At 40.5% G+C, this 26,324-nt stretch overlaps 1 pseudogene; it reads right to left on the reverse strand.

The window, feature by feature from the left end:
* Positions 1-8,379: 8,379 nt before the first annotated feature.
* Positions 8,380-26,324, reverse strand: part of LOC110151454 (nucleolar protein 16 pseudogene) — a 37,535-nt pseudogene continuing 19,590 nt past the window's right edge.

Consider the following 26,324-nt stretch of genomic DNA (forward strand, 5'->3'; position numbering starts at 1 on the left):
GCCTGAATTACCTAGGTAATTTCAGCTAAATGACTTCCGATGACTTAAGAAGAGTAAAAATTAAGAGTTTCTGAAGGCTGGGGAAGTACTTAATAACCTGACTACATCTCCTTCCAAACCATTATTTCATAAAATTGAGGCTGAAGGCTACATTACACTTCACACTGAAAAGGAAATAAAACCATGGATTGACACCTGACTAGCACATTAGCACGAGACAGTCATTCCTGATGACGAGTCTGTCCACTGAGTTTTCACATAAGGTGCTAATCATCCATTTTTTAAGGAAGACGGTAATAAAGAAACATTCTGCTGTTTTCTACCAATCCTAAAACTGTATGAGGAGCTATTATGTAATTCCCAGCCCGCTGACATTAGTGGATACAACTAGTCTATAATCCTATTTCCCCAGACGTAGGCTCAAGAAGATGGATCTGAAAGATTTCTTCCTCCAGCAAAGAATGGTCTACTGATTATCTGAGCAAGCCTGTGTGCTTCCTGTCCTCTTTACCTCCTGGGGAAAACATTCATGATCAACAGTGATAGCAGTTATAAACTGACTGTCCTACTGACAACTGAGACGTTCAGAGTCATGCTTCCTGGAGCCTGGCTCTCTAAACAAAATCCAACCAACTTTCCCAGCAAGGCCAACTGGACTGCCATTCAGTCACTCACATGCTAACCCAGGTGAATGGCTGTCATGGTATATTCCAAGGGGAAACTGAATGCCGTGCTTTTTTTTTTATAAACAGAAGTCTTCCTTATACAGTCCATTTTTTTTTTTTTTTTTTACATTTTCCACTAGCCACATTTTTTAAAAATTGGAGGATAAGTGTTTTATAATATTGTATGACTTTGTGCTGTACAAGCAATGTGAATCAGCTATAACTATATATATATGTTTATATATATATCCTCCCTCTTGAGCCTCCTTCCTACCCCCTCAATTCTGTGCCTCTAGGTCACCAGAGACCACCAAGCTGAGCTCCCTGTTTTATGCAGCAGCTTCCCACTAGCTATCTATTTCACACGTGGTAATGTATATATGTCAGTATTACTCTTAAACTGTCCCACATTCTTCTTCCTGTTCACTGCCCACAAGTCCATTCTCTACATCTTTGTCTCTATTCCTGCCCTGAAAATAGGTTCATCAGTCTCATTCTTCTAGATTTTATATACATGTTAATATACAATATTTGTTTTTCTCTGACTTACTTCACTCTGTATGCCAGCTGAAGTTTCATCCACATCACTACAAATGACCCAATTTCATTCTTTTTCGGGGCTGAATAATATTCCATTGTAAATATGTTCCACAACTTTATCCACACATCTGTTGGACATCTAGTTTGCTTCCATGAACTGGTTATTGTAAACAGGGCTGCAATGAACATTGGTGTCCTACAAAGAACCAAAGAGGATGCTAAAGAGCCAATATCATGATTCAATCTGTGTCCAGGCCATTTAGTTTTATCTTGGTCCAAAAGCATGATCTGTTTACCTGTGTACCTGTATCCTTGACTACAAGAACATGTATCTGTAAGATGGGGGTAGTATAATATACTGGCCACCTGCCTGTGGGTTGAATGGAGACATCCCCCCACCAAAGAAATGTCTACATCTTAACCCCTGGAACCTATGAATATGACTTTAATTGAGAATAAAGTCTTTGCAGATGTTATTAAATTAATGATCTCAAGATGAAGTCATCCTAGATTGGCTGAGGAAACCCTAAACCCAATAAAAATGTCCTTATATTAATCACAGTCAGAAGAAGAGAAGACAGACATAGGGAGGAGAAAGCCTTCTAAAGACAAAGCAGAGATTGTAGATACCCAGTGGCAAACCAAGAAAAGCCTAGCTCCTGCAGAAGCTAAAAAGAGGAGGGGTTTTCCCCTGGAAACCTCAGAGCGAGCCTGAGTCTGCCCACAGGATGAGTTTGGACTTCTGGCCTCCTGGACTGTAAGAAAATAAATGTTCTTTGTTTTAAACCACCAAGTTCATTTTGTTTTATTTTGATACTTGCTTTTTTAAAATTTTTTATTTTGTATTAGAGTGTAGCCAATTAACAACGTTCTGATATTTTAAAGTGAACAGCAAAGGGACTCAGCCATACAAACACGTATCCATTTTCCCCCAAACTCCCCTCCCAGCCAGGCTGCCACATAACATTGAGCAGTACCGTAGGTCCTTGTTGGTTGTCTGTTTTAAATACACCAGTGTGTGCATGTCCATCCCAAACTCCCTAACTAGCCCTTTCCCCATCCTTCCTCCTCCCCCAGCACCAGTAAGCGCTAAACTACCAAGCTTGTGGTCATTTGTTATGGTATCCACAGGGAACTAATACACTGCCTTAATAGGTTTGTTGCTAGCTGTGAATAAAGAGTTTGCATCAGTTCTGAACTGAGGTAAACTGCCTGGGGAAATCAATCCAAGTTTGAGTTCCTTGGAAACTATTTAGAGTTGAGATAAATGTGAAATAAATTTATATTGGGCTTCTTTGCTCTGAAAGCCTGGTCTGCAGAGCTGTGGGTTGGCAGGCAGACCACAGGCTTGTGTGGCTAGAAATGCATAAAAGGCTGATGGCAAACAGAGGCAGCAACTGCTCTTGGTCAATGACCCACACAAACAAGGTTCTTGTTGTGCATAAGTTTACACACCCTTGCAGGTGAGGGGCAAAAGATGCTGTGTTCTTGGGTAGTTGCTGGGCCTCCTGATGAGATAAAAATGTGGGGCCTCTACTTCCTAGTCTGTGTCTTTCTGTACAGTTGAATAAAACAGTATTTGATCGAGGTCTACTGCATTTTGTAAACATGACAGTGAATTCTGACCTGCACTCAGCACTGTACTATACTGCTAAAATTAAAAACTGCTTTATGTAAAATAAACAAGAACTGACTGCATAGCCCAGGAAACTACATGTAATATTTTCTAATAACATAGATGGGAAAAGAATCTCAAAAAGAATAAATATATATATTCAATTAATTGCTGTGAAATTGGAATGACTAGCCCTATTTTAGAGATGAAATTTAACACTTAAATAGCCATCCAGTAGTAATTACAAACTGGCTTTTTAATTATAAACCTTAAGCCATGCTTCTCCCTAATGACAAGGTTTAATAAGTTTAGGTTATCTTATTTTTTTTTTTAATCACAAACTGATATCTGTCAGTTTAATGTATGTTTCCCAGATCTGTTCTGTTTGTATTTATAAGCTGCATTAGCTGTCAATTGTCTAAAATTGGAGAATTCCACTTTAAAATCTGAATTTCTACCTGGTAGTGAATAATCACATCTTGTAACCCAGAGCTCACCATCTTAGAATGCGCTGGACCTGAGTAGTAATCATTCCTTTTACACAAAACCTTCAAATACACCACATCATTCTAAAGTATCAATTATCACCCATCATTTTATACCCAGCCCAAGTAAGACTCAGGTACCCATTTTATTTCTTCTTGGCCACTATAGACTATGAACTGATATGATAACCCTGAGATATTAGTTTTTGCATTTCTGCCATAACAGATTACTACAATTTCAGTGGCTTAAAACAATATCCATTAATTATCTCACAGTTAGAAATCTGGATACAGCATTGCTTATCCTGGTTCTCTGCTCCAGGTTTAACAAATACAAAATCAAGGTGTACCAGGTCTGCATGACTTTTGGGAAGCTCTGGAGATGGATCTGCATCTAGCTCATTCAAATTGTTGGCAGAATTTAGTTCCCTACTGGAGGAATCAACCTGCCTGACTTCAGTCTCTACTACAAAGCCACTGTCATCAAAACAGTATGGTACTGGCACAAAGACAGAAATATAGATCAGTGGAACAAAATAGAAAGCCCAGAGATAAATCCACGCACCTATGGACACTTTATCTTTGACAAAGGAGGCAAGAATATACAATAGAGAAAAGACAATCTCTTTAACAAGTGGTGCTGGGAAATCTGGTCAACCACTTGTAAAAGAATGAAACTAGAACACTTTCTAACAGCATACACAAAAATAAACTCAAAATGGATTAAAGATCTAAACATAAGACCAGAAACTATAAAACTCCTAGAGGACAACATTGACAAAACACTCTCTAACATAAATCACAGCAGGATCCTCTATGACCCACCCTCCCAGAATATTGGAAATAAAGCAAAAATAAACAAATGGGACCTAATTAAAAGTTTCTGCACAACAAAGGAAACTATAAGCAAGGTGAAAAGACAGCCCTCAGAATGGGAGAAAATAATAGCAAATGAAGCAACAGACAAAGAATTCATCTCAAAAATATACAAGCAACTTCTGCAGCTTAATTCCAGAAAAATAAATGAACCAATCAAAAAATGGGCCAAAGAACTAAACAGACATTTCTCCAAAGAAGACATACAGATGGCTAACAAACACATGAAAATATGTTCAACATCACTCATTATCATAGAAATGCAAATCAAAACCACAATGAGGTACCATTACACACCAGTCAGAATGGCTGCTATCCAAAAGTTCTACAAGCAATAAATGCTGGAGAGGGTGTGGAGAAAAGGGAACCCTCTTACACTGTTGGTGGGAGTGCAAACTAGTACAGCCACTATGGAGAACAGTGTGGAGATTCCTTTAAAAACTGGAAATAGAACTGCCACATGACCCAGCAATCCCACTCCTAGGCATACACACCAAGGAAACCAGAATTGAAAGAGACACATGTACCCCCAGTGTTCATCACAACACTGTTTATAATAGCCAGGACACGGAAGCAACCTAGATGTCCATCAGCAGACGAATGGATAAGAAAGCTGTGGTACATATACACAATGGAATATTACTCAGCCATTAAAAAGAATGCATTTGAATCAGTTCTAATGAGGTGGATGAAACTGGAGCCTATTATACAGAGTGAAGTAAGCCAGAAAGAAAAACACCAATACAGTATACTAACGCATATATATGGAATTTAGAAAGATGGTAACAATAACCCTGTATGCGAGATAGCAAAAGAGACACAAATGTATAGAACAGTCTTTTGGACTCTGTAGGAGAGGGCAAGGGTGGGATGATATGGGAGAATGGCATTGAAACATATAAATTATCATATGTGAAATGAATTGCCAGTCCAGGTTTGATGCATGATATAGGGTGCTCGGGGCTGGTGCACTGGGATGACCCAGAGGGATGGGATGGGGAGGGAGGTGGGAGGGGGATTCAGGATGGGGAACACATGTACACCCATGGCAGATTCATGTCAATGTATGGCAAAACCAATACAATATTGTAAAGTTAAAAAAATAAATAAATAAAAGTGGAAAAAAAAAAAGAATTCAGTTCCCTGTGGTTTTAGCACTGAGATCCTTATTTCCTTGCTAGCTGTCAGTTACAGGCATTTCTCAGCTTCTAGAGGTACTCACATGGCCTGACTCATGGCTCTCCGCCTGCACCTGCAAAACTAACAATGGCTGGTCTAGTTCTTCTCAAACCTCACATCTCTCTGACCTCCCTTTCTGCCTCATCTCTCTTCTGCCTTCCTCTTTTTATTTTAAGGGCCCCTGTAGAAGTGACTGAAGCGACCTAGCATGCACACATGACTACACTGGGTCCATAGATAATCCAAGAAAATATTTGCATTTTAAACTCAACTGATTAGTAACTTTGATCTACAAAGTCCATTCACAGCAGTATGTGGATTCATATTTGATTTAATAGCCAGGGGATAGGAATCTTGGGGAAATATCTTTAGAGTTCTGCCTACCATACCTGTTCTAGTCTAACTTTTTCATTTTAAATGAGAAACCTAAGACCCAGAGAGGTGAAGCCAGCTGATTCAAGGTTGCATGAGTGAGCACTGAAGAAACTCCAGGGCAGCTCCTGAATTTCTAATCTAGATATGTCATTCAGATAGCTTGCCAGAGTTTGTAAGCAACAACAACAACAAAAAAAAATCCAAACAAACCTCGATAATATTAGTCTACTTTACTTGTATAAATGAAAAATAAATTATGTAGTATTACCAAGTACCAGTACTCTGAGACCAGCTTTAATGAACAGAACAGCTTATACTGGTCCCAATAATTGCTTACATGCAGATAATTCTTAGTAAAACATCTTTAAGAAATCTTAGGCAAAGTTTTTAAATGTTTAAAAATGTGCCTATAATAGTAAAATGGAAATATTATACGCTTCATATGGATATTGGAAGGATTAAGTGAGATAATGCAAAAATTCTTAGCAAAACAACTAGATACTTGTTGTGTTTGCCTACCAAGAACATACTCCCCATTCTCAAGGTAACAGAGACCCTGTTGTACCCCACGAATCTTGTACCCTTCAGCCCCTTCTACACAGTCTTACAAAGACTGTCAGTCAAGATCCTTAGCCCATGGATGAAACTGGAGCCCATTATACAGAGCGAAGTAAGCCAGAAAGATAAAGACCATTACAGTATACTAACACATATATACGGAATTGAGAAAGATGGTAACGATAACCCTATATGCAAAACAGAAAAAGAGACTCAGATGTATAGAACAGACTTGTGGACTCTGGGAGAAGGCGAGGGTGGGATGTTTCAAGAGAACAGCATTGAAACATGTATATTATCTAGGTTGAAACAGATCACCAGCCCAGGTTGGGTGCATGAGACAAGTGCTTGGGCCTGGTGCACTGGGAAGACCCAGAGGGACCGGGTGGAGAGGGAGGTGGGAGGGGGGACCGGGATGGGGAATACATGTAAATCCATGGCTAATTCATTTCAATGTATGACAAAAACTACTGTAATGATGTAAAGTAATTAGCCTCCAACTAATAAAAATAAATGGAAAAAAAAAAAAAAAAAGATCCTTAGCCCATTTGTAAAGAATGAGTGGGCATATTACCAAACCCATGAATCAGAAATCCTCCAGGGAATCTGAATCATGAGTAGAGTAACCCAACGATTACACTGGAGACTAAACATATTGCCAAAACTGACACGTGCAGTAGGACACACATAAAATAAATTTAACAAAATATGTTCAAGACCTCTATAATGAAAATCACAAAAATCTACTGGGAGAAATTAAAGAAGACCCAAATTAATGGAGAAACATACCATACTCATGAATTGGAAAACTCAGTATTTATAGGATTCCGAATCTCTTCAAATCTACGGAAGACTCACTGACATCTTACAAAAATTCCAACAGCCTTTGTATAAATTTACAAGCCAAGTCTCAAACGGATATAAAAGGAACTAGAATATCCAAAGCAATCTTGAAAGAGTGTTGGAGGATCAATTTCAAGGAAAACTTTTGATCTACAAAATTATACTACACTTCAAGATAAATAAACGTATGGTGATGGATGGTCACTAGATTTGTGGTAATCACTCTGCAGTGCATACAGATGTTGAACCATAATGTTATATACCTGAAACTTACACAGTAATTTTAAAAATATAGAAATGGATTAATGGAACATAATGTAGAAGTCATAAATGGAGTTATAGTTAATCAATTGATTTTAGTAAGATTGAATCTTTGAAGTCAGAATAAATCAAGTATATTCTGCAGATGCCATTTATATAAAATTCAAGAACAGGAAAAACTAACCTCTGATGATAAAAATCAGCAGGTGGTTGCATCTGGGTAGGGAGATCCCTTGGAAGGAAGCAAGAGCCAATATTCTGCAGTGTTGAAAATATTTTCAATCTTGATTGGAGCCATGGTTACCTGAGCAAACTAATTTTCAAAATTCCTCAAATTGTATACTTAAGATCTGTACATTTTACTGTATGTAAATCAAGTTATGATAAATAATCATATATTTCTTTTTTAAAGGATGCAGAAGAAGAAACCAATGTCGTTTAAAAGTTATAATAATTTCTATCACAGTATTACTTTATAGCAAACATTTTTAAACTTAAGGCTTAATGACTGTTTTCTTAAACACCATTTTTAGCTTTACATTACTCCCACACTTCATTAATGCCAATTTGATTTTTTTCCTTTTCGTGCTAAACAACTCTCTAGCTCAGCATCGTCTTCTATGACATGCATTATTCAGGCACTGCACCAAATTAGAGAAAGTGGATATTCCTAAACCTGATTATGCGGTGTAAAAATAAAGGCCTTACTATTGACTCTGGGAACTATGTGAACAAATTAAACATGGATTAGTAGTGTAGGGGGAAATGGTAGCCACAGTTAGGGCTTAATAAAGTGATGCATGGAGTTCATTAGCATGGAATGGAATTTATCAGAAGAAGTTCTCAGAACATTATTAATTAAACCCTCATCATATAGATGCATTCGATTAATAGTATCCCATTCTGAGTTTAAACATCAACATTAATTAACCCCATAATTGATACATTTCCCAGCCATGTGAGAACATTAGTCACATTAATCAAAAAAGATCACAATATTAATGAAAATAAATTGAGTAGCAAATGGAAAAGAGACAATGTCATCCTTCAACCCATCTGATTTTAATTCATTTTTATAAATGGCATTGGGAAAAAATGCTGGGTATACTATATTACAGAGGAAATCTTTTTTGAATTGAGAAATACATGGGTTTTTTTTTTTTTCTGTTTTGCCACTAGTATAATGCATTTCAGCAAGGTACTATAGCTCTCTGTACCTGTTTCTACATCTCTAAAATAATCATACTTGAAAGATCATATCTAGTTTCTCTTACATCTCTGAATTATAATAAGCACTACCCAGCTCATGTTTCACTTATATATACATACCTATGCATATGTATTTTTGCATATGTATGCGATACTTTTGTAGATTTATACAGGAGTCAGCCCATTTTTCCTGTAAAGGACCAAATAGTAAATATCTGAGACTTTTTAGGTCATATAATCTCTGTTGCAACTATTCAACAGAGACACCGTAGCATGAAAGCAGCCAAAGATAACATGTAAATGAAGGAGCTTACCTATGTTCAAAGAAAACTTAATCTATGCACACAGAAATCTGAATTTTATATAACTTTCATGTGTTATAAAGTATTCTTTTGTTTTTCAACCATTTAAAAGTGTATATATGTTATATTAATGCATATATATATGGCATCTAGAAAGATGGTATAGATGATCTTATTTGCAAAACAAAAATAGAGAGACGTAGAGAACAAATATATGGACATCAATGGAGGAAAGGAGGGTGGGAGGAACTGGGGGATTTGGTTTGATGTATATATACTATTGATACTATGTGTAAAATAGATAACTAATGAGAAACTGCTGTTTACTGTCATAAAGGTTCACAAATCTAGCCTACCATGTGCGTTTGTAGAAATTGCAAACTAAGAGTGGTTTGTGCACTTTTATTTTTTAATGTTTAACTAAACATCTTCTATTGGCGTATAGTTGCTTTACAATGCTGTTAGTTTCCGCTTTGCAGCTAAGTGAATCAGCTAGACATACACATCTAGCCACTCTCCTAGTATTTCCTTCCCACTTAGGTCACTGCCGAGCAGTGAGCAGGCTCCCCTTCCCGCTGGCTCAGACAGTAAAGAATCTGCTGCCATGCAGGAGACCTGGGGTCGGCCCCTGGGTTGGAAAGTTCCCCTGGAGAAGGAAATGGCAATCCGCTCTGGTGTTCTTGCTTGGGAAATCCCGTGGATTGAGGAGCCTGGCAGGCTGCGGTTCATGGGATCACGAAGAGTCAAATACAGCTGAGCGATTAACACTTTCACTTCACTTTATGCCAATAGTATAAGCAGCACATACACATGAATACACCTATCTGTTCAAGTAGATAATTCTGTCTCAAATAATTCATGCAACCACAACAAGGTCCCTTGCAACGTGTAGATGAGACACAAGACCACTTCCGCAAAAATAATAACTCTCTTTGTGTTTTCACACTGTTGTGAATTGAATGACTGGATCCAATTCTTCACCCCCCACATAGACTCACACTGTGTGTTTCCATCCCTAAAGCTGGGGTGTATATTTTTTACGCTTGGACTTTGGGCTCAGCCTTGTGTCTTGCTTTAGGTGACAAGACATCCGTAAATGTGATGGAAATAGAGACTTGAAATGCACATGTGTAGTTCAGCTTGATCTCTTATGCCAGCACGTTCTCTTCCCATCAGTATGGGAAGAAAATTCCCCAGCTGGCCCAAACATTCCCCAAAGAGGATGACAGACAGGAAAAGATCAAATCCTGCAGCCTTCTATGTGAAGCAAAGCATCCAACACCACCCAACCACAGATCTGTGAAAACACATTACGGACTCTAAAAATGAGCTTCAGTAGAAGGAGGGAGGGAGGGGGAAATGACCAGTGTTACCTCTTTATTGGATAATCAGCATTCTCTCCTCAGGTAGTTAACTTCTGTACTAAGCTGATGAGGTCATCTGACTCTTCAATGTACCTCAAGGAGACAGAGCTCACACACTGTGGGGCCACGTCTCCTTCAACCTCAGGAGTGGAAACGAGGAGCTAGAAAATTGAAAGTGTGTGGAAAATAGGCCTGTGTGGAGGGAGCCGGAGAAGAGAACCCAGAACTCCCAGGTAAGTGACATCTTGTCCCAGAAAGATGTCTCAGCTGGCCTGGACCAGTAAACCCACCATAGTTTCCATCTCCATCAATGCCTGTCAACTCAAACCTCAGATATGCCCACAGTTTGACTTCAAAACCCTCAAAGCTGACATCTGCAGTACCCAACGTGGACAGGTCTTTAATAAATACACAATCTTACCTATGAATTTGCCTATGAATTTGGTCCTGGCTTTTAGACTTTTTAAGAAAGAGAGAAAGAGCAAGAGGAAGGAATGAAGGAGAGAGGGAGAGGGGTAAAAGAGACAGAGGAAGAAAAAGGAAGGGTGGGAGGGAGGGATAAGGAGAAGAATATTCAACAGATCAGATGTATGTTCTGCAAAGCCTGAAATACGTATGATCTGGTGCTTTACACAGTCTTCTGGCCACTGGCCTAGTCAATAAACCTCCCACACCCTTGTAGACCTAAATAATCCCTAGAGGATTTTCTAGACAATGTTTATGAAAGAAAGCCATCTTCCTTTTGGTGGATTTTCGAGTCTTGGATACTTTTCTTGACACTATCTTCCATTGTCCTACCAGAATAGCTGTGTGTCAGTTTAGCTAATAAAGTAGTTAGTAACCTCTAGAAGGCCATGCATGTATAAAGTGGTGTCGCGCCTTCAGTGAAAGGTTGATGGTTTTCAGAAGTAATCCTTCATGGTCTGACAAGGTTGCCCAAGGTTGACTCTCCAAAGATAACTAGAATTTGGAAGCAAGATGTGTTCACCTCCATGGGGAGTTTCAATCCCATTCTCATAAATGAGAAAAACTACACTTCCGTCCTTCAGGACTGGGCTCATAAATCATTAAGAATATTGGACCTTTGACTGAATTTTTACTTCTTTTTTTTAAACTACTCAACTGCTTTCAACACAACAGCAGTGTCCTGCCTCCCCCACAGCCCAATTACGTTGTATCATAACCACCCTGGTATATTAAACTTTTATTCATGTAGACCAAGACTTCCTGAAGCTATTAATATGTTTTCTAAAAAATGAGGGTGATTAATAAAATTAAGCAACTCTTTCTGGTTGCCCGCTCCAAAAGAAAACTCCTACTGATAATATATGAAAATCCATTCCAGCTTTCTGAAATACACCATTTATCTCCATTAGCTCATTTACTGGTATCCATTGACCTCCCACTGGGTATGAAACATCCTGCCACATATTTTCGCAGATGGAAAAGTAAGAAGATTTCATCCATGTCCCTGAGAAGATTAAAATCTATTTAGAGAAATGCAGAGCATATAGCCACAAGGGCAAACCCAAGAAATGCAAAATCCAAAGGCTGGTAGCATCCACGGCATGATGTCCTCTTGTTTCTTTTTTTTTTTTTTTTAATAACTATTTTATTGTACACAGACTATATTCAAACAAACTGCCCACTCAGAAAACAGCAGGTTCTGGCTTTTCCCAGAGCCCCCAGAAGAATATAGATTGGAGCCTCTGGGAGACAGTATCCTCTCCAAAGTGAAATGTGAGAGAGATTGTGTGTGTCTGTGTGTGTGTGTGTCTGTGTGTGTGTGTCTGTGTGCGCGTCTGTGTGCGCGCGCGAACACACACACGCATTGTAACCTTTTGATTCCATGGGGTTTGGCCGGCCTCGTGTGTAGATGCACACCCTCCTTGCTTCTCTGGTCCAGGAGGAAGCCTCATCCTGGGGCAGGCATAAACCAGTCTCTCAACCGCCATTTTATTCTTTTGCAAAGAATTAGTGAAGGCTTGCCACTCTGCTGGGTAAAAACGCTTGTACACGTTGATCTTATTCCGAATCTGTTTTGGGGTATCTTGATAGTAATTCTTCTCGTCCCGGGCCATAGCCTTATAGTTCTCCCCGTGGTTCTCCACCATGTAGCGAACATAGTCAATGAGATCTCGCGACAGTGTATTTCCTTTCTTTTCTGGAAGGCTGGCTTCTGCCTCCAGGTCATTAAGCACATGCGGCTTCCGCACAAGCTCCTTAGGCCTCTCCTCTACATCCACTTCCATGGCCTTAACCTTTCTCCTAAGAAGGGGCACTGCCCTGTTGGGGTCCATAGCCAAACCCATCTCGGCCAGGTTCTGCCGCACCGATCTGGTCTGGTCCCAGGCATGTCGGATGTGTGAGCATTCGATCCGCGGCGCTGCCTTCCGTCTAGCATTCCGGTTCAGACGCTTCCGGTTAACATTATAACCGAACTTCTGCCTCCGAGTTTTTCCCTTGGCTTTGGGCATTGCACTTACCACAGCACCGACTACTAGACTCTGCTTCTCACTCCAACTCCGTCCTCGTGTTTCGACTCAGAATAGTCTAAGTGTAAAATTCCAGGAAGTGGTCAAAGAGAGGTTGCCTGTTTTATAAGAATCTTCACAAACATTTGGTACTATGATGAAAAACCCAAGTATTTCACATAAAAGAGAGATGGCATGGGTTTTCTTGGAAAGGCCTGATGCACTGACAGACCTGGATCCTCATTGTCATGCGGCAACAATCAACGTGATAGCTTCTTCCTTCTCAGAGGGTGAATGAGAAGAACAGAAACATGGGGGCTTGTTAGAAACAGGAAATCTCAGCCCTCTCCCCCCATCCCAAAACTACAGCCCCACAGGCAAACCATACCCCCAAGCACAGGAAAGTGTTAAGAAACACTGAACTACAGCTGTGTTATTTACAACATTCAGGACAAGGAAGCAATGTAAACGCCCCTTAGCAGAGGAATGGATAAAGAAGATGTGGTACATATATACAATGGAATAAATAAATATATACTCAGCTATAAAAAAAAAAAGAACGAAATAAGGCCATCTGCAGCAAGATAGATAGACCTAGAGATTGTCATATTGAGCAAAGCAAGTCAGTAAGAGAAAGACAAATACCATATGATGTTGTTTATTTGTGGACTCAAAAAAAGAGGTTTAAACTTAGCTACAAAATAGAAGCAGAGTCACAAATGTAGAGAACAAGCTTATGGTTACCGGGGGAAAGAGTGGGAGGGATAAATTGGGATATCGGGATTAATATATATCCACTACTATGTATAAAGTAGACAACTAATGAGAACCTGCTGCATAGCACAGGGAACCCTACTCAATACTCTAATAACCTACGTGAGAAAAGAATCTAAAACACAGTGGGTATGTGAATACGTATAACTGACTCACTTTGCTATACAGTGGAAATTACATTGCAAATCAATTCTACTCCAACAATAATTAAAAAAAAAAAAAAAGAGGAAGCACTGAGCTAGACCTGGGCAAGGTCAGTAGATAGATGTGCGTTCTAGCTGCTCTAGTTCTCATCCCTCTATTTTCCCTCACATCTGGTCTTCACTTATTTATATTACCTGCCTAGCCCATATAAATATTCCAGTTTTCAGCCCTAATCCACACCCCCTTGGTCTATCAAGCAAAGTCTTCCAGAACTGCATTTCAAAACCTGCTCTCACTGCTCCCTGGCCCAATACTTTCTATTCCACTCTCACTCTCTAATACATCTGTCTTCCAGTCGCTTTGCCCATCATTTCCTTCACCTTAAACACCCTCCTCTGAGGGCACCAGGCCTGACACAGAGCAGGAATTTGGTAAGTGGTTGTTTTGTTCATCCATTTACTTATTCACATTTGAAGGCATGTTCATAGACACAGTTCTCATTCCTAATTAATGGGATTCTTCTAAGGTCAATTTTGCTCATATCTGTGGGCTTCCTGGTAGCTCAGATGGTAAAGAATCTGCCTGTCATGCAAGAGACTGGGGTTTGATCCTTGGGTTGGGAAGATCCCCTCGAGAAGGGAATGGCAACTCACTCTAGCATTTGTACCCCTAGCCCCCAGAACAGAGCCAGGCATATAGAAGGCATTCAGTGATGAAATTACAAATGTAGAAACAAATACACCAGTAAGTGAAGGAATGTCATATTAAAGCCAGAACTCCAGGCCACAAATATTTATTACCCATCAGGTACTGTGCTAGACCCTGAGGGTGTAAGGTAAATAAGATATTGTCCCTATTCTCGGTGAGTTCTCAGTACATCTGAAGAGCCTAACAAATAAGCCATAATCGCAACACAAGGAACTCTGAGCAATAAGAAAAGAGTAGCTATAATCTATTGCTTTAATAATGCTGCATAACAAACAACCACAAAACCTCAGTGGCACGTTACAATTATTACCTATTGTTCATGAATCCAGGGTGATCAGCTAGGCAGCTTTGTTATTCTTGGCTGGACTTAATTATAGACTGAGTTGACTGGAGGTCAGATGCTCTTGGCTAGAATGACTGGCTCATACAACCATTTTCCCAGGAAAAGAATCTAGTTTTGCACCAAAGAAGACACCTGTCTTGTCCCGTGACATTGTTTCACAATATATGAACTATCACCCCTGCCATGTATGTTCACCTGGCAACACTTCCAGGTGATGCCCTTGGCTTTGGACCCTAGAACAGGCTGCAGACATGGCATGAGATGGTTTGAAAGATGTGGTTCAGTGCTATGCTGGACTTCATGAGACTTGTGCCAACTGGAGCTGATCTTCAAAGGAATCCTAGTAGAAATGTGGCGAATACTTTTCATTTCATTGTGGAATGACTCAAAACCAACAGAAACACTCAATAGCTTTGTCAAGTCTTTCTTTATACCATGTCTGCTAACAGATCACTGGCCAAAGAAAGTCACATGATAAATCCAGAAGCAAAGGATAAGCAAATAGAACACCTTTGTGATGGGAGTGATAGGAGTAAAGTAGGATAATTAAATAGTTTAAAAATCCCACTAGGGGATTAAAGAGAGAAGGGGGATTTTTAAGGGAGTTCGAGAGACTGTTGTAAGCTAAAGATCACTCAAGGAAAGAATCCAGTAACCTAGCAATAACGTACACCAACTTGAAGGAAGACCAGGTTCATTCAAGTGCCAGGCACATTGAACCATAAGCCTTCATAGTTAAAACACAAGACAACAGATAAGAATCTTGTTACATGAGGTTAATGGTCCTTGAAGAGAACCAATTTTTTCATGTAGCCAAGACAGCGATATAGGTGAAAGGGGAAAGGAACTAGGTAAAATGGGACATTATACTGAAACCTGAGATGAATTACCATATTTCAGTGTATGTTACTATCATTTTGCTAATGTACATATGATTCAAATAGTGCCATGACAGTCCCAGTTAGACCATAGAGAGTTAAAGGAGGAACTAATGATGTAAACCTTGACATCTATCCAAACGTAAGGAAGAAGGTGGTTTACTCCCCTCCTCACTGTTTCTTGGATTATAAAAATGTAGCCCTCTTTGTTCTGTGGGCTGTGTTCCCTGGCCTGCCTGCTTGGGTCTCTCACAAGCCTCCTATGCTAACTCACTCTTGCTCTATCACTTTGTCTCACTCTGAGTTATTTCTGCATGAAGAAAAAAGAACCTGAGCGTCAGTAAGTCCCGAGGCCCAAGTGAGTGGGTTGGAGTCTCCTCTTAAGTCAGGGTTTGGGGATTCAAGTCCCTACACCACAGTGCCATCCAAGGAGGATGGTGACTTCAGGAGGAGCTTTGAAGTCACATGGCAAAGGCCGTGGATACCAAGGGGGGGAAGAATTGGTCCATTTTTGTTATTGACTACAGGGAGTGTGAAAAAGTGCTATAGGCAGGAGCTTAAAGTCTAAACACAGGAGAGTGATTTGGGAAGCTTTTCCATTCCACAATCCCAAGATCATTTTTTTTCTAAACACTGCATAACCCAGAAAGAACACTGCCATTCAAAGCCATAAAAAATAGTAAAATCACTGTACCTTTTCAGTGTCTCAGGTTCTGTGCTGGGCACTCCACATGCCCTCACTCAGCTCTCCTTCTAACCACTCTAATCCGAGTATGACTACTCCAGTTATAGAAGATTTCTAAGGGTCAGAGAAGTTTTATAACCTGCTCAACTTTGCACAGCCAAGACTCAAGCCAGGATTCCAGCACTCTAGAGTCTTTGCTCCCACTCAGCTACATCACAGAAGCGATTATGAAAAGAGACTGTGCCATGGTTTTCACCTATAGAACATTTCTGGCCAAACGTAGAGGGTCAAGAATTAAAATTTCAATGAAGGAACCACCAGGGGTAAATTATAGCACAGGCCAGTCATGAAATTGCAGTTGTATATTTCTAGCGCCCTTGTATACTAACAGACAAGGCCTATTGGTTTTCCTTTTCCTGCATTATTGAATTTTGAAATTGCTTCCTTGGTTCAAAAAGTTCTGATGCCTTTTGTGTCATGTCAGTCACAAAACAAATTCAAGTAATCCCGAAGATGCTAATAATCAAACATCAACCAAAGAAAAGGGCTGTGTGTTTTCATCCTGCAAGGAATGCATTTTTAATGAAACTGTTTCACGTCTCAAGTTTGAAATCTATAGCCTGAGTATTCCTTTCTATCACTTACCCTGTTCTGGGTGGTTCATTGCCAGCCTTTGCTCAAGATACAGAAAAGGAAGAAAGCAAGTACATCAACCAGAGCCTTTAGGGTCCCTTGATGCTTACTTGCCATCAGAGAAAACATTCTTCCCCTAAAAGACTGAATTCTCACATGGTACAACCCATTTACTCTCTCTCCTGAAATATGCAATTTTCCATCTGTTCCAGGAATTGGCACCCATCCATGTCTGGCATGGAGTAAAAAGCTCAAACCATCAAACAAAGACTTGCCTCAGCAATTCTTTCAAATTCTCCAGTGGAACTTCTAAAATGGCCCACTTTTCAAAGTGGCACAACAAGCAATGAGCCATTTAGTGATTCAGCTGGAAATACAAAGCCCAGGCTATTTATCCTCAAGAATTTCCAGAAGGTTAAAAACAAAAACAAACAAAAAAATTCCAGTAAGGAGGGAAAAAAAAGATAATTTTTTTCTTATGATCTGCCTCAAGGATGGCAAAAGGCTTCACCTCACGTGACAACTTCAGTCAAATAGGAGTTCTGCTTGAACTGCTGGATTGAGAGGAATGTTAAAATCAGACCTGGACATAATGGGCAATGTGCCATGATCAATTAGTAATGTTTGCACATATAATGATGAGTAGAAGCCTATATGACATCCTGCATTCCTTCTTCCAAAAATTAGAGTTGTTCAAAAGTTCATTCATCTGGAGTTATCTAGTATGTTTTATTGTATATGAACAATTGAAAAGTATCTTAATGCCCAGCATAACTGGGGCTCCTCTGGTGGCTCAGTGGTAAAGAGTTCGCCTACGATGCAGGAGACGTGGGTTTGATTCCTGGGTCAGGAAGATCCCCTGGAGAAGGAAATAGCAACCCACTCCAGTATTCTTGCCTGGGAAATCCCATGGAGAGAGGAGCCTGGTGGGCTACAGTCCACGAGAGTCAGACACGACTTAGAGACTACACCACCACCACAGCTGATGGCATTAAAGAAATTACAGTACGTATCAGCAGTTTTCCACAATGGGCCCTACTCAGAAAAGTGATTGAGGGTTTTCTCTAGACAACTATGTAAGAAACCTATAACATGCTCACATCCTTATTGCTCACATCCAAGCTCCATAAATTGGCCTCACCCAATTGGATTTCTCTTTAAAAATAAATAGCTCTTTCCTATTCTCACTCCACAGTTTGGAAATTGAGTGCCATAAAATGACTGTGTAGCCATGTCTTTCTGCAGCCCTAGAATCCAATCAGTGGCTTTTTGCTAGACACGGTCAGACAATACTGACAGCCTAGTTCAATAAAAACAATACAACACAGCTTATGTCTCTAAGGACAGCATCAGATCATTAGGTAGAAATTAACTGCATTTCTTGTCTGGTACCTCATTAAAGCTCAAAAATAGTAGTTGTTCTGACTAGTTAGCACTGTTGTACATCTTTGAGTATCACCTGGAGTGGCTTGGTAAGAGAAACAACCTTATTGATTGATACCAGCAGACCTGGGAACAAATGATGCTTTGTTCATTAAAGAAAGGTTGGAGTGCGTGGTGACACGCCTGCTGTCAGTGGAACCAGACAGTTCTTGCCTTAATCAACATCTAAGTAAGATATGCTGAGAAGCCTCCAATGTCTCTCTTCTCTCCTTTCTTCCTTTCTTGTGTTCTTTACTTTCCTTTTTACTTTCCTCAACTTTTTTTTCTTTCACCCTTCATCTTTTCCTTCCTTTTCAAAAAAAAAAAAAAAACTTCTTTGCTTTCTTTCCTTCCTCTCATCTTTCTACACCAATTAACCTCTGTCCAGCCACCGAAACCATGAGTTTTGAGTTCAACATGTATCAAGAGTGCCCCTCGGAACTTCCCTGATGATCCAAGGGTTAAAATTCTACACTTCCACTGAAGGGCATGTGGGTTTGATCACTGGTCAAGGAAGTAAGATCCTACGTGCCGCATGGCATGACCGAAAGATAAAAATGTGCTTTCTGACTCAGGGAACTCAAACCGGGACTCTGTAACAACCTGGAGAGGTGGAATGCGGAGGGAGATAGGAGGGAGATCAAGAGGGAGGGGACACACGTATACCTATGGCTGATTCATGTTGGCGTTTGGCAGAAACCAACACAATATAGTAAAGCAATTATCCTTCGATTAAAAATAAATACATTTAATTTAAAAATTTTTATAACAGTGAAGCTGATCAACAAGACAGCTCTCAGATCCTTTTCTGAGAAGTGCTTTGCTATTGGCTGGGGAGAGATACGGAGCAAAAGGAGGCAGAGTGGACCATCCAGGTTCCTGCTAGCTGGTGGTGCCTCCACTGCTGAAGCAGAGTATGAGAAAAGACTGGTTTCCACAGTCTTAAAGCTTCATCCCAAATTAGGTGATAAACTGTGGCTCAAGGAAGATTCAGAAGGAAAGTAACTTTCATCCACATTCTATTTCTTTTAAAAAAAAATTTTAATAGGATTTGGTGGAAATGTCATGCCATCCCTTGGTTGCACTAATGTCAGCTTCTTGCCAGCTTGCGGAGCACCATGCACTGCCCACTCAGTAAACAAACCCAAACAGAGAGGGCTAAGGGGTCTCCTTCAACCTGCAGTTTAGACCAGTGGTTGGGGACTACCCTAAGCGGTCTAGTGGTTAAGACTGTGCTTCCAGTGCAGAGGGTGTGTGTTCAATCCCTGGTCATGGAACTAGAATTTCACACAGCAAGTGGCATGGCCAAAATATTTTTTTAATTAAAATAAAAACACAATAAACCGGCGGTAGGTCATGGCTGAGTCTCACAGCAGAAGATTCACTGGAGTCCACAACGCACATCAGCCCCTCCGTCTGGCAGGGCCCCCATCTCCTTTTCTCCCTGGATTCTAGTCCCTGTAAGCCTTGTTGGGCTTCCCGGAGAAAAAGGCTGAGGCTTGAAACCCGGATCTGAGCTTAAGCTATTCTTAAAAGATCACCGTATCAAGGACTTAGACACACCAACATTATTGCAAAAATGAATCCCTTTTGATTTTTCACAGCAAACTTCTGAGGTGAGAACCCTTGCTGTTGCAATGTAACAGGTGTGGAAACTGTGGCCTCAATGTGTGTGTTTATCCGCCTGAGATCACACAAGCAGAAGTGAGGTCACACAACTTCAAGCAAAGCTTCGAGCTCCAAAGCCCGTGTTCTTGGTCCCTACACTTCACTGACTTCCTTAAAAAGCTTACAAAAGAGTCTGTACAAAGACTAACCGGTACCCATCCTCCCAGGCAAGCTCAAGCTTCCTTTCCTGTGATGTCTTTTCTATCGACCCACCTGCATGACGCCTCACAGTGTATGGATTAGCAGGGATTTCTATCTGTACTGAATTTTCACTTTCTAACCATCTTCTCTGTTTTCCAACTAAACCGTGAACTCCTTGAGGGTCAAAACACTTCCCTGCACTTCATGTATTTGTCCAAAAAGCATAGAGTTTCTCCAGCCTGGCATCTCAGAGTCACCCAGAGGGGCCTCGTCCAAATATAGACAGCTGACCCCTAACCCTGGACTACTGCAATATTCTCTCCAGGAAGGGTCCCGGCATCTTCGTAAGTTCTCCTGAGGCAGAGCCAGGCATGGACACCACTTAACTACGGTGTCTGAAACAGGTTTACAAATTACAGTCTTCTCAGGGTATATACCCAGTAGTGGGATGGCTGGGTCATAAGGTAGCTCTATTTTTCATTTTTTAAGGAATCTCCATATTGTCATACTGTTCTCCATAGTGGCTGTATCAATTTACTTTCTCAACAGAGTGTATGTGGAATGTTAAAAAAAAAAAAAGTACAGATGAACCTATTTGCAGGGCAGACATAGAGACTTGGACGTAAAGTACAGATGAACCTATTTGCAGGGCAGCAGACATAAAGACTTGGACGTAGAGAATGGACATGTGAACACAGGAGGGGAAGGAGAGGATGGGATGAACTGGGAGACCGGGATTGACATATATATACTGCCATATGTCAAACAGATAGCTACTGAGAGCATGTTGTACAGAACTTGGAGCTCAGCCTGATGCTCTGTGACGACCTGGAGGAGAGGGATGGGGGTGGGAGGGAGGTCCAGAAGGGAAGGGATATATGTGTACACATGGCTGATTCACCTCCTTGTATAGAAGAAACAAAAGAGACCCAGGACAGTACTAGCCCTTGAGTTAAGAGGCAGAGCCTGGCCCGATAGAAGGTCACACTCACACACACACATCCCAGGCAAAGCTAAACTGTGCTGAGTGCTGTCACAGAATTGTATGCACGATGGTCTCTAAAGAAGAGGAAATTGGGAAGGCTGCTCCAAGGAGGTTACCCTGGTGGAAGGATGAATACCTGTTATAAAGAGTGGGACTGGGGATGAGTTTGGGAACAGACCCAAGAATATGTATGAAAACAAAAAGAGGCAGTCAAAAATATCTGGGATTTTTAAAAAACCCAAGTAACCCTTAAATGCCATTCATAGGGAACTAGTTATAAACAATAAAATAAGCTACACAGTGGAATACTACACAGATGGAAAAAATGAACACAATAGAATTAGATATGCTAATCTAAGATAATCTCCAAGAAACAGTATTTTTTTTAAAAAAAGCAAAGTACAGAGCCCTGTGAATTGTATAATCCCATTAGTGCTGAAGAAAAAACTCGGGCATGGGAGGTGAGAAGACTGTGCATACACACACATTCACAAAAGCTTTGCCTAAGTAAGAATACTTCTGAAAATAAAAATGAAATACACTAGAAAGAGTGATTGAGGATAGGAGGCAAAAGAAAGAATGTCTTACAATGTGTTCTTTTCATACCGAGATGCTAATGTGTGTATATTAATTCTTTGTTTAAAAAATGGGTTAAGTATTTTTAATTAATTTTTATTGGAGTATAGTTGATTTACAATGTTGTGCTAGTTTCTGTTGTACAACAAAGTAAATCAGAGCTATACACATACACATGCCCACTCTTTTTAGATTCTTTTCCCATATAGCTCAGTACCGAGTAATTGAGTATAGAGTCCCCTGTGCTATACACTATGATCTTATTAATTATCTATTTTACATATAGCAGTGTGTATATATCAATCCCAAGCTCCCAATTTATCCCTCCTGCCTTCTTCCCTTTTGGTAAACATAAATTTGTTTTCTACATCTGTGACTTGATTTTGAAGTATTTTAAATGTATGCTGTTGGAGATCAAATAAAGGGAAAACAAACGCCATGTAACAAATTGTTCCTTCCTCTTAGAAAGTGTCCCATCACTAGCGGGCCCAAATAGAAACTTGTCAGCTGCCAGGCCAGAGGATGCAGGCAAGGGAATGAGATGGATTCAAGGATTGATGTTAGCTGGATGAGATGCCCTTCTGGGTACCAAAGCGCCCGGAGGCTGTCAGACTCCACATGTGAACATCTGCAGGCAGAGCTTGTATCACCGAATTCAATGAAAGGAGCCCATCATTTAGTACTCCATGAAGTCACTGAGTCCAAAACTTATTAAAACGTCTATATTCTGAAAGTCTGCAAATAAACAATGAAGCTGCACTTAACCAAGATTTAAATAAAGTTAAATTTGTGTCAGCAAACACACTATGGGTCGGAATCACTACTTTCAACACGGTCAGGCAGCATCTACTACAAATATTTTTTCTCGCATAGGCTACTCCTTGGTTCTGTTGAAAATGGTTTGCCCATTGCCCCTGACCATCTCCTTCCAGCCCAGGAAGCAGTCATCTTCTCCTTATACTCACCTCCAGGGCAGCACAGCCTTTGTGATATGATCATTTAGCTTTCTCAGGAAATTTCCTTCAAGCTCCTCATTATCGGAAAAGAAATTTTCTCCACTGCCTGCAACCCACTGGTGGGTGTAATTCAAGGCATTATGCCTCACCACCAGGAGGGTGAATGAGGCAGGAACGTTAATCAAATTTGGAAATGATAAAGAAACTGTGGGTTCCGAGTGAATCAGTATGTGATTAGCAGCCCACATGATCAGATTTAAAATATGAACACCAGAGGGCCCTGTGGCTAACCTGCAAGGTTAAAGAACCAATCCCAGCACCCCGTCCCCCGCCCTGGGCTGTGGCAGCAAATACTGTCTCCAGAGGCGTTATGTCAGTGTCATTAATTTACTGGTTGTATTTCCTGTCTATCATGAACTTTGGTTTTTCAGAAAACTATAAATTGATGAATGTGGGATCACTGACTCAATGGACATGAATTTGAGCAAACTCCAGGAGATTGTGAAGGACAGGGAAGCCTGGTGTGCTGCAGTTCATAGAGTCACAAAAAGTCAGACACAACTTAGCAGCTGAACAACAACAATGTGGAAAGTCCCCTAACATGGCACCAAGGGCTTGGGGGTTTCATGAGTACATTTCATGATCAATGAATGTTTCTTGAGCAACTACCATATACAACAGATATTCAGGGACACGTAGCTGACGTTTCATCAAAATAAGTCATTGTTCTATGTGATATTTCTCCAACTATGGGCTTCTCACTTTTTACCCTAGTGGAAATATTCTCCTATCTTTCAAGATTCTACTCCTCCTGCAGCTGAATCCTGCATCTTTCAACAGTATCCCTGATTCCCTGATATCTTTCTCCTTTGAGATCCCACAGTGCTTTGTATGCTCTTGAGAATATATTCCATGAATGTCATGATACAATAGTTCCCTGTATTTATTCCTTATTCTCCTTCCCAGAGGGGAGGATCCTGATTGCTTGATCAGGATCTCTGCCCATGCAGTGCCCAGCAAAGAGCCTTAGAAATAGCAAGCTCTCAAACTTTTTCAAGTAAAGAAGAGAAATTATCAGACTTCCTTGGTGGTCCAGTGGTTAAGGATCCATCCGTCAACATAGGGGACAAAGGTTCGATCCCTGGTCCAGGAAGATCCCACGTGCTGCGGGGCAACTAAGCCCATGTGTTGCAACTACTGAGCCTGCATTCTGGAGCCCGTGCTCTGCAAGAACAGATGCCACTCCTATGAGAAGCCCACACACACAGCAATGAGTAGCCCCCGCTCACTTCCCCACTAGACAAAGCCCTTCCACAGCAACAAAAATAAATAGATAAATTAAAAAAAAAAATTAACTGTCAGAAAACTAAAAAAAAAAGAAAGAAATTACCATGAGATTTTTGTAGAGAACTTAATAGTGGCCCCCAAAATATATGTCTGCCTAGAACCTGGGAACGTGCTTATTTGGGAGAAGGGTCTTTGAGATTAAGTGAAGGATCTCAAGGCAAAATCATCCTGGATTAACCACATGAGCCCTAATCCAATGACACAAATTCTTCTAACAGACAGAAATGAAGGCTGAGATGCAGAAAAGGAGGAGGCCCTGCGAAGGCCCAAGAGAACACACAGGCAGGAGCTGGAGTGATACTGAGACAAACCAAAGAATGCTTGGAATCACCAAAGCTGAATGAGGCCAAGAAGAATCCTTTCCAACAACTATTGGAGAGAACGTGACCCTGCCAACACCTTGATCTCTAACTTTTGTCTTTAAAAAACTGTGAGAGAATACATTTCTGTTGTTTTAAGACTCCAAGTTTCTGGTAATTTGCTACAATAGCAATAGGAAGTGAACACAGAATTTCTGGCTTTAAAGCAAATAGTTGGAGGAGAAACACTGGCAGATTTTGTAGAAGGATATCCAAACATAAAAAGACAACAGTAAAATCCGGGGTTACTAGTGCTATGTGAGTTGCACAGATTTCAGATACAGGTATTCATTCATTCTGTAAAAATCAGTTAATCGCCTCTTAGGCTCCAGGCTATGGGAACACAGTAGTGAACAAGGTGGAACTGCTCCCAGCCTCACAGAGACTGGGAAGAAACTTCAAAGCCCAACAGCCCCGCCAGGCCCAGGCGGGTGATAGAAAGCAATTCAGAGGATTCTGATAAAATGATAGCCAAAAACTCACTCAGTTTCCCACTTATGATAAAACAAGGAAACAGACAAATACTTCTTTACTTAAAAAAAAAAATAGCAGCACGACCATGATGATAAATTACAGCAACACTCAGGTTTCATTTGGTGACATAGTAGGAGGAAGTGGGGACTGCAGCAAACTAGAGGCATACCCCCGCTAAAGGACAACTTCCTCTCCAGTCCCAGCTACTGTCATATGGAAATGGCAGCACAGTGTTAGGCTTCCTATTTTTAAGAGAAATCAGAAATCTAGGTTTTTGACTGCCTTGTCCTTTGAATGAAGGCTCAAACATTTAAAAAATGACAAACTGGAAAATAAACTAGTGCACCAAATCAAGCCATTATGCCTCTATCACCTTTGGCTCAGATATTAAATGAGTTCAAAAGAAGACAAGCTCTCTCTGAATTGTACCGAAGAATGCACAGAACCTGGTAGACCTGACAAGTAGGAATGTTCTTGACAAAGAGAGGGAGAATATTCCAGTCTGGGGGAGTTTCTCATTGAATGTGAAGCTATAATCAAAGATCACCAAGGTATTTCCAACCCCCACCTGGGTCATAAAGATAGGAATGCATGGGAATGGTGCCAGATAAAGAAGACACAGATGTATAAAAGGTTTAAAATTTTTAAAAAGCTGGTAAAGAGAAATAAAGGCGCCTTCCTCTTTAAACTCTGTGCTTATGTAAATCAGGTGGAAGAGAAGAGGTTCCTGAATCTTTTCATGCTCACACATATTCAGAGGGGAAAAAAATTTCTGCTGATCTTTTTATGGGAATTCTAAAATTCAGAGACATCTTGGAGAGAGAAGGAAAAAGAGGAGAGTAGTTGACAAAGCTAAAGATCATGTGTACATTCGTTTATTTATAGTGTGGAGCATCCGCTAAGAGCCAGCAGTTATTTTAGGAGCTGAGGATGGAGCCCTGAATAAAGTAGGCAAACCCCCATCTTAAGGGAGACTCTGAGTCTCCCTTCCAGTGAAGGAAGACAGGTATCAAATAAGCATATAAATACATAATGTGTCAGTTGTGCCAGCCATGGGACTCTCTGGGGAAGAGTTTCAGACAGAGGGAACAGCAAGTACGAAGGTCCTGGGGTGAGACCTACAGCAGCATGTTTGAGGAATCATGTAGGAGGCAGAATTCTCCTCCCTCCCCCGATTACTCCCATGACTGTGCACTGGGTTGGCCAAAAAGTTCATTTGGGTTTTTCCATAACATCTTCCTAAAAAAGCCAAATTAAATTTATGGCCAGCCCAATATGTCGAAGTAATTCTGCCACTCACATTAAGATTACTAATCAAAAAAAATTACTAAACAAATTTGGCCTTCACTGAGGATTATCCAAGTGGACCTAACCTAGTCATACGAATATTCCAGAAGCAGAGAGTTTTCTCTGGCTGGATGCGGGAGGGGGAGTCAGAGAGATTCAAAGCATGACAAGGATCTAAGGCACCCTTGCTGGCTTGGA

This window comes from Odocoileus virginianus, chromosome 26 (assembly GCF_023699985.2).
Source record: "Odocoileus virginianus isolate 20LAN1187 ecotype Illinois chromosome 26, Ovbor_1.2, whole genome shotgun sequence".
NCBI classification, from domain to species: Eukaryota; Metazoa; Chordata; class Mammalia; order Artiodactyla; family Cervidae; genus Odocoileus; species Odocoileus virginianus.